This window comes from Octodon degus, unplaced genomic scaffold (genome assembly GCF_000260255.1).
Source record: "Octodon degus isolate 3935 unplaced genomic scaffold, OctDeg1.0 scaffold00163, whole genome shotgun sequence".
Lineage (NCBI taxonomy): Eukaryota > Metazoa > Chordata > Mammalia > Rodentia > Octodontidae > Octodon > Octodon degus.
The window spans coordinates 2,710,275-2,720,695 of record NW_004524739.1 but is presented as its reverse complement, the minus strand read 5'-3'; positions in this window follow the sequence as shown (position 1 = coordinate 2,720,695).

Below are 10,421 nucleotides of genomic sequence, written 5' to 3'. Positions count from 1 at the left end.
AAAAAACTCCAATTCTATTTCTTAGCTAGAGAAATCTTTGAGAAAGTTACTTTTTAATCTTAGTGTGTTAGTTGATACATTGTGTCAACTTGGCTGAATCAGCTCCCAATGGGCAGTCTTCAGCGTGGGGGCCTAGCCCTGCCAGTGGGCAGGGCCCAGGAACTGAGAAAGGCTTCCTGCAGCCCTGCCCACCTTTCCTGCTGCCCTGCTTCCGTGGAGAAGTCCCAGTCTTGGGAGCTTGACCTTTGCAGCCTCGCTACTTTGGAGGAGCTCTGATCTTCAGTGTGGAGCGCCAGGCTTCACAGTCAGTGCAGAAGGAAGAGAGGCTTGATGCACAGAAGGAAGAGAGAGGCTTGATGGACGCCACAGCTGCTGCTCCTCCTCTGCTCGTCATTGTTTTCTGCTGCATGAACTGCTGTCGTTTGCCTTGGAGCCAGCTGAATATGGACTGAACACTCCAGCAACTGTGAGCTAAATAAACCTTTCCTTCCTTCATTTTGAGTGTCGGGTATTTGTCCCAGCAACAAGCAAAAAGTAACTAAGACACCTACTGTTAAAGGGGGCTATTTTACAAGACCATTGCAAGAGACTACAGACATATTAAACAGGTCAGTTATATAGATGTAAAACAAATGTCTAGCTATAAATATGAAAAGCATTAAGTATTGAAAAAAAGGACAATGCTATATTCACTCTGATTGACATTCTGGGAGGCTAAGGCAGGAGGATCCCAAATTGAGGCCCAGCCTGGAAAATTTTGCTAAACTTTCTCAAAATATAAAATAAAAGGGGGGCCGGGGAGATGGCTCAGTGGAATAAGCGCTTCCCTGGCAAGTGCAAGGGTCTGAGTTCAATCCCTGGTTCCGCAAAATAAAATAAAATAAAATAAAATAAAAGGATGCAAAAAATAAAAGGATGCGCAGTTCAATCCCAAGTACCAAATAAACTGCTGCGCTCAATCCGAAATACCAAAAACTTCAAGCCATTATAGCATACATCTATAACCCTAAGACTCTGGGAAGATAGGTAGACAAATTACAAGTCTGAGTGCAGCCCAGGCAATTTATCAATTTACAAAAGACTGTCTAAACAGAAAATAAAGAACTTGGGATGGTGCAAACTATACATGATGATTGTAATTGTATACACCAACTACCTAAGAAAAGATGAGGACAAAAAAATGCCAAATGTCAAGGGTTTTTTGTTTGTTTGTTTGTTTGTTTGTTTGTTTGTGGTACTAGTGATCAAACTTGGGACCTTGTGCTTCCAAGTAGGCATTTATGCCACTGAGCTATTTCCTCGTTCCCTCATTTTTTTAAAAAAATCATAATAGTGGTCTTATTTTTTCAAGTTTATTTATCTATTGGTCTTTTTAAAAAATTTTTATTTTAAACCAAGTCCTGCTCTTTTATTTATTTGGGGGGGGGCAGCTCAGCCCACCAGGGGGCAGGGCGGGCTGGCATGTGGTGCTGGGGGATTGAACCGCGGTCCCTGTGCTTTGCTAAGCTTGTTCTAAGTAGGTGCTTTAGACCACTGAGCCATCTCACCAGCCCCTATTGGTCTTTTTGAGACAAGGTTTCGCGCAGTTCAAGCTGGTTTTGAAATCCCAAGGATCCTCCTGCCTCAGCCTCCCAAGTGCTGAAACTACTGGGTGTGCTACCACTTCTGACTTATATTGGTGGTCTTACAAGTGACCTTTTTCACTTTTTTGATTGATTTTGCAATCACAAGAACTATGCAATTAATACAAATGAAATATTTTATTATTTTGTATATTTACACTCAAAAACTAAATGCCAGGCATGGTGGCATAGGCCTCTAACTACAGCATTCTGGGAAACTAAGGCAAGATCACAAGTACAAGCACCGCCCAAAAAGGGGCGGGGGGAGACAGCTCAGTAGAATAAATGTTTCCCTGGCAAGCACAAGGGCCTGAGTTCAATCCCCGGTTCACAAAAAAAAAAAAAAAAAAAAAAAAGGTTCAAGCACCATAGGTAATTTAGCAAGACCCTATCTCAAAAGTCAAAAATAAACATAGGAGTTTGGTATAACTGGGGATGTAGCTCAGAGTGAAGGCCCTGGTTTAAATCCCCAATACTGAAGAGGGAATGAGCACTAAAAGTTCTATGAGACTGGAGTATAGCGCAACAGTAATCTACCTCTAAGCTATACTCCTAGTCCTGGAATATTTCTATCTTTTTTTTTTGTGGAACCGGGGATTGAACTCAGGCCCTTGCACTTACCAGGCAAGCACTTATTCTACTGAGCTAACTCCCTGGCCCCTCTGGAATATTTCTGATACAGGTACTAAACAAAACCATGGGCACGGGCTGGTGAGATGGCTCAGTGGTCTAAAGCACCTACTTAGAACAAGCTAAGCCAAGCAAAGCACAGGGACCGCGGTTCAATCCCCCAGCACCACATGCCAGCCCGCCCGCCCCCTGGTGGGCTGAGCTGGCCACACACAAAATAAATAAATAAATAAATAAATAAATACAAAACCATGGACGCACCAGGCATGGTGGTGCATACCTGTAATCTCAGCACTTGGGAGGCTAAAACAGGAAGAGTTCAAAGCCAGCATGAGCTATACATAGTGAAGTTCAAGGCCAATGTGCACAACATAACAAGACCTTCACTGTCCAAAAAAAGAAAAGGACCTGTGGATACAAAGAGAGGGCTGATTGCAAATGCAAAAGAGATGAAGGAGATAAGAGAAAATGTAGCTACACATGGTGGCATACACCTGGAATCAAGCTCCTGGAGAGACTTGAGAGCCAGCAGGCTATCTAGTTTAACATGAATTTCTATTTGAAAGAAACAAAAAGGAGCCAGAGAAATGGCTCAGTAGAAAAAGTGCTTGCCTCTCAAGCTCAGGGGCTTGAGTTCAACCCCAGGTTCTGCAAAATAGAAAACAAAAACAAAAACAAGGAGAAAGAAGGAGGAGAGGAGGAGAAATGAAAATAATTTCCTGTCTCTCAATATTAAACAGATCAGGCCAGGGAGATAGCTCAGTGGCTTAAGCACCTGCCTGGCAAACTCAAGGTCCTAAGTTTGATCCCTGGTACCAAAAGCAAAAAAACAAAACATAATTAAATAGCTCAAGCCTACAGATTAACCATTATCTTTCCACTCTCTTCTCCTACCCATCCTTCCAGATCCAACTTTTTTTTGGCAGTATCAGGGATTGAACTTGGGACCTTGCATTTGCCAGTCAGGCACTTATGCTGCTGAGCTATTTCCCTGGCCCCCTTAATAAACTTTTCTACAAAAATTTCCTGATGACTCTATAGCTAGCCCACACTGGTCTTTTTATTTTCTTTTGCACTTTGTCTCATAGTGTAAATCTGGCACTTCAATATACACTTTCTCTGTCCTCTGTTGTTCTATCTGCTGTATAATACAATATAGTCCTCTTATGGCTAACTAGAATTAAATCTGTTCAATTAGGAATATTTTATTCTGTGATGATGAAAAAAGAATTAAGACACTTATTTGAGCTAATTTCATTAAACTAGAATTTCATCCAGAAGGTGGCAGAAGCATGCAAACTTAGCTGTTATGCAAACTTAGCTGTTACCTGCTTCCCAAAAGAGAATGTCAAGTGCCATACTCAGTCCTTTCCTCCTTGATCAGCTGTGTACTACACTCACAGAATTCAATGGTGAGTTTTAAAAAGCAAAGAGAGATCACATTTGTTTGCCCTAATTTAGTAACAGCCTTTTCTTCCCTATAGGATAGTTACCACACTGTCCTTTAGGGCATTCAAAGCAAACACTCTAGACTTCCTGGCAGGTCTCTCAATTTTTTTTCACTCCTAAGCACTCCACTGACACACTAAATATCCAGCACTTCAAGAGATGCAGAACTTACAGAATCCTCACACTCCTCAAATTTCAAAACAAACACCCCTATAACTCAATTTTGTTGTTGTTCTAGGTTTTGTGTGTTTGTGAGACAGAGACAGACAGAGACACAGACAGAGAGAGAGATACACAAGAGACAGAGACAAAGAGACAGACACACAGACAAACTTGTGGGAGGGAGAGAAACAAGGTCTCCAGGCTGCCCTTGAACCTGTGACCCTGCCTCAGTTTCCAGAGTGCTAGGATTACAGGTATCCAACACAACCCAGCTCCCACTGTAACACTTCTTAAAAAAAATTTTTTTGTAATCTTTTTATTTATTTGGTACACGGTCTCACTACACAGCTCACACACAGTGATCCTATCTCAGCCTCCCCAGCATCGAGATTACACGTGTGCCACCACACCTGGTTTCTGTGGCTGACATAGCCCAGCACAGCATGCAGTACCAGGATCGAACCCAGGTTGCTGTGCTTGCCAGGCAGGTGCTTAGATCACTATTACGCCAGCCCTCTACCACTTTTTAAAATTCCTGTCATCTAGTAGATTCCAAAGAATGCTTCCCAAATGTTTTAAGTATCTCCTAGGAGAAATAGATGTGGTGGTGTATGTTTATAATCCCAGCACTTTGAGAGGCTGAGGTAGGAAGATCCAAATTCAAGCAAAGGTTTGGGGGCCAGGCAGATGGCTCAGTAGAGTAAATGCTTCCCTGGCAAGCGCAAGGGTCTGAGTTCAATCCCCAGTTCCGCCCCCCTCCCCCAAAAGAAAGTTGGGCATTGCAAGACTGTATCTCAAAGTAAAAAGAGCTGGGGTATAGTTCAGGGCAAAGGCAATGGGTTCAATTCTCAGTATTGAAGCGGTGGAGTTTCGCACAGCAAAAAGAAGCAAGGCATGTAAAAATCAACCATTTTTTATTTTACCAGTACTAGAGATTGAATCTAGGGCCTTCACACTGAGCTACATCACCAGCCCTTTCTTTGGTGAGAAAATGTTCTTTGTTTAAAAAAGAAAAAAAAAAAAGAACAACCCACTTGGGTTCCCCTTCTGTTCCTCTTGGACAGAAGCTTTCTTTCCCCCATAAACATTCTGCTCTTAACCTCAAAAGGAAAAGGAAAGGAAAGGGAAAAAAGAAAAGAAAGAAGGGCCGGGGAGATAGATAGCTTTAGTGGAATAAGCGCTTGCCTGGCAAGCGTAAGGTCCCGAGTTTGATCCCTGGTACCGCAAAAAGAAGAGAAGAGCAGAGGAGAAGAGGAGAGGAGGAGGGAAGGAGAAGAGGAGAGAGGGGAAAAGAGGAGAGAGGAGAGAGGGGAGAGGGGAGAGGGGAGAGGAGGAGGGAGGAGAGAGGAGGAGAGAAGAAAGAGAAGAGGAAGAGAGAGGAGAGAGGAGGGAGGAAGAGGGAAGAAGAGGGAGGAGGGAAGAGGGAAGAGGGAAGAGGGAGGAGGGAGGAGGGAGGAAGGAGAAAAGGTACTTGCTAAGTTACCCAGGAAAAAAAATTCTCCCCTATCTTCCCCATATCCCTGTTCTAAGATCAAAAATTCTATCTTTCTACCCCCACTCGAGTATGAGGGACTGAACCCCAAGTACAATAATATTGGGTTATATCTTCAATTTTTTTTTTTTTTTTTTTTTAATTTTGATACAAAGTCTCCCTAAGCTGTCCAGTCTGAACTTGAACTGGAGCAACTCTTGCCTTGGCCTCCCCAGTGGCAACTTCACCACCCCGATTTATGGGAAAAGAGGAGCTGGAAACTAAATCCTGGACCTTTGCACTTCACATCCCCAATCTTTGTTTTTTTGAGGATTTTTTTTTCCCCCAGAACGAGGGATTGAACTCAGGCCTTTGCGCTTGCCAGGGAAGTGCTTATTCTATTGAGCCATCTCCCTGGCCTCCCCTTATATTTGTTTTGATTGTTTTGTTTTGTTTCAGACAAGATCTTGCTAAGACTCAAAATTACCCAGACTGAACTCAAAATTGTGATACTCCCTGCTTCAGTCTCCTAAGTGCAAGGATTACAGGCATGCATCACCAGACCTGCCAGTTATCACTTCACTGTATCCCAGGGAACTAAACTTTCTTTCAAAAAACCATACAGCCAGGATAGTGGCACATGCCTATAAGACTAGAACTTGGGAGGTTGAAGCAGGAGGATCCCTATGAATTTAAGGTTAACTGGGGATACACAGAATTCATAATGTGCTCAATCCACATAGCAATACCCTATCGCAAGACAAAAGAAAAAGGGAAACCAATATATCTCCAAATCCTAAACTTAAACTGTTATTCCTCCTATACTCTCCAATTTTTTATAAAAGTAACTACCCTGGGCACTATGGCCCATGCCTATAATCCTAGCTACTCAGAGGGCTAAGACAGGAAAATCACAAATTCAAGGCTACCTTAAGGCAATTCATTGAGAGTCTGTTTCAAAATAAAAAGCACTCATAACCTCAGCTCTTGGGAGGCTGAAGCAGGACTGCCATGAGTTTGGGGCCAGCTCCGGCAACACAGTGGATTTAAAGCCAACCTAGAATACATAGTAAGACCCTGTCTCAAAAAGATAAATCAAAACAAAATTGGCCCCCACTTTTTTGTGGGGTGGGGGACAGGGTCTCACTTTATAGTTCAGGCTGACCCCAAACTTACGGCACTCCTGCCTCAGCCTCCTGAATGCTAGGCTTACAAGTGTGCACTACCCTGCCTGCTTTCATCCCCATTTTCTATCTTGGAAACTTTGTCACACAGTGCTCCACTGGCTTTGCGATTATGGAGATTCAGCAGCTCCTAAATTTTAGTTCCAATATATTTTTACTTATCACTAAGAAGTGACACAATGACAGGTAAAAGCTAAGTTCATCTCTAATACAAGGAAGCTGAGGATCATAGTTCTAGACCAGCCTGGAGTACAGTGCAAGACCCTCCCTCAAAATAACAAACAAATAAAAACTAGTTCATTAACCTTTGGAGGAACTTCTTTGCTAAACAGCAGATGGTTTTACAAATACTAAGAAGAAGGAAAAATTTTGCACTGTTGGTGATTAAATCTAGAACCTACTCATTGAGGTGTATCTCCAGGCCGTTTTATTTTTTAGATAAGATCTCACTAAACCTGCCTCAGCCTTCCCAATGCTGGGATTACAGGCATTTTACCCATAAAATAGGAGTAATACAAAATTTCCTCAACCATTTAGTTAAGGAGGCAACTTTATCTGCAAAAACATCAAGAGACTTCAGGACTTACAAAACTGCTCAATTTGTCACCCTGATTAAAACAGGATACCCATACTAGTATGTATCAATTAAAAATATATGCTGAGGTATTCTTTCCATTAGCTTCTCAGTCACCCAGAAAAATCATTCATGCCTACGTATGTCTAATAGGATCTAATATTCTAGGAGGCTTTAACAGAATTATAGTCTTTTGTCCCCAATACTAGAGTACTTCCCTTTATCTTACTTATAGTTAAAGGAGTAGAAATACTTTACAAATATCTATTTTACAAGGTTTCTGAAAGACCATCACTAATGGAGACAGTAAAACTCCCTTTCTGCCTAACTGTTCCAGAGCTAAGTCAAAAGAGAAAGGTGAAGAAAGAGACAGAGAGAGAGACAGACGAGACAGACAGCCAAAGGTGAGATGAGGATGTAACTCAGCAGTGCAGCACTTGCCTGAGGTCCTAAGTTCAAATCCCAGCACCAAAAAAAGAGAAAGTTATTTCTGTTGTTTTTGCAGTGTCAGGGCTTCAACCTAGAGCCTCCAATGAACTAAGCAAAGACTATCAAGTTACATCTCCAGCCCCCCACTTTTTTTTGTAGCCAGCTCAGCCTACCCTGGGAGTGGGACTGGCATAACATGTGGTGCCAGGGATCAAACCCTGGTCCCTGCACTTGCCTAAGCAGGTGTTTTAGACCACTGAGTTACCTTCACTGACCCTCCAGCCCTTTTTTAATACATTTATTATTCTAAAACAAGGTCTCACTAAAACTTGGGTCTCAGCCTCCCAAATAGGAAGGACGTCAGACGTGACAAGAGTACACTATCAGGCCTGATGCAAGAAAGATTTTTTAGCCAGGCGTCATTGCACTTGCCTGCAAGCCCAAAACTGTAGAATCTCAGTCAGGAAAACCACAAGTTTGAGCTTAGCCTGGGCAACTCAGTGAGTCCCTCCTGTATCGAAATTTTTAAAAACAGTAAACACAAAAGGCTAGAAATATAGCTCAATGAGAAAACCCTGAGTTCTATCCCAGTAAAGAGGGGGGAAAAAATCTAATGAAACAATAGCATGGTAAAATAAAAAAATAAATTTAAAAAGTGTGGGAGAAAAGTAGACACTGGTTACCAGGATATCACACTATTCCAGATAAAAGCATCACACTAATTCCCTCAATAAAAATATTTTTGTTTACCAGGCAAGGTAGCACACACGTATAGCTCCAGCTACTACTAACAAGACTGAGGTAGAAGGGTTAAAAATTCATCAAGGCTAGCCTTAAAAACTTAATGAGACCACCTCAAAAAGAAAATTTGTCTTTTTGTGAGTCTCCCTATGCAGTTCAGGTTGGCCTTAAGCTCACTTTTTAGCTCAGGCTGGTTGTGAACTCATAATGATCCTCCTGCCTCATCCTCTCGAGTTTTGGGATTACAGGCATGCACACCACACCCGGCTTAAAAACAATTTTTTAAAAAGGGCTGGGGAGATGGGCATGGTGGGTATGACTATAATCTCAGCACTCTGGAAAAGCCTAAAGCAGGACCCTGAGTATAACAGCAACACCCTGTTTCAAATTAAAAAATAAAAAGGCTGAGGATGCAGGTCAGTGCAAAGATCAAGGGTTCAAACCCCAAGACCCCTAAGACTAGGGATTAGTGGTAACTGATTTACATGAGTGAGGACATGGGTTCAAGCCATAGTTGAAAATAACATTTTTAATGTAAAGTGAAAGAGCCCAGCCAAGCCTGGTGGCACACACCTGTAATCCCAGGTGTAATCCCAGCACCCAGGAGGCAGAAACAGTATGGTTACAAATTGGAGACCAGCCTCAGCTACAAGTGAGCTCAAGGCCAGTCTGAACTGCATAGTGAGACCCCGTCTCAAAAAGACAAATAAATACCACACATGCCAAGACTTTCAAAAAATATATATCCTTGGGTCAAGCTAAACATTGTAGGGCACAGGCAAATAACTTTTTTTTGGGGGGGGGGCAGAACTGGGGATTGTAGGGGCTGGGAAGATGGCTCAGTGCAATAAGCGCTTCCCTGGCAAGTGCAAGGACCTAAGGCCTGAGTTCAATCCCCGTTCCACAAAAAAAAAAAGAACTGGGGCTTGGACTCAGACCCTTGCACTTGCCAGGGAAGCGCTTATTTTACTGAGCCATCTCCCCGGCCCCCCAAATAACATTTTATTTAAAAGAAAAAAAAAAAGTTCCCTGTCCCTTTATTTTAATTGGAAAAGGTTATAAAATACGGGTGCTGACATTCAACAACTAAGGACTGTTAAACTAGGACAAAATAGTACCAAGCCACCAAAAATGATGCCACAAATCAGGCATGGTGATGCACTAGTGTAATCTCTACACTTCTGAGGCTGAGGCAGGAGGATGGCTTTGAATTCAAGGCCAGCCTTGGTTACATACAGTGAGTTCAAAGTCAGCCTAGACTACACAGGGAGACCCTATCTGAGAAAAAGGAAATGCCACTAAAATTTGCTGAAAATATCAAGCAAAATAGTTACAGTGCTTAAAGGTTCTGATTATGTGAATTAGATCACATTACAAGAGTAAGCCAAGGAGAAAACTGAACAAAAATCAGTGTTGCCTCTGCTTCAGAATGTTCTGCCAAAGTATAGGCCCCCCATCCTGAAACTTTATTTATTTTTTTTTTAATTTTATTTATTCATTTATGTGGGGGGGGGGCAGTTCAGCCCACCAGGGGGCGGGGCTGGCTGGCATGTGGTGCTGGGGGATTGAACCGCGGTCCCTGCGCTCCGCTAAGCTTGTTCTAAGTAGGTGCTCCAGACCACTGAGCCATCTCACCAGCCCCCATCCTGAAACTTTAGAATAGCTGTGACATATTCAGAATGTGTTTTTTCCCTACTTAATACTGAGTTACCAATCCAATGTGCCATAAAAATGCTCTTACATTGCTGTAAAAATAAAGGTCACACCCAAACTCCCCAAACCTAAAAATCCAAAGCCTCAATGAGCTGTGTGTCCTAATAAAGGCATCAGACAAAGGTCACTAAGGAAAATCTTACCAACAGAGAGGAATAAGGCAATATTCACTGAATTGCAAAGACAACAATATGCAATGTATTAATTATTGTAACTGTTCTACTAACCTGTTTTGAAACTGTCTCATTGCTACTTCTTTCTCAATAAAATTATTGGAAAAAAAAATATTCACTGAATTGGTAACTAACCTTAGAAACAATTATTTGTTTGTTTTTTTAAATTTTATTTATTTGGGGGGGGTGGCCAGCTCAGCCCACCAGGGGGCGGGGCTGGCTGGCATGTGGTGCTGGGGGATTGAACCGCGGTCCCTGTGCTTTGCTAAGCTT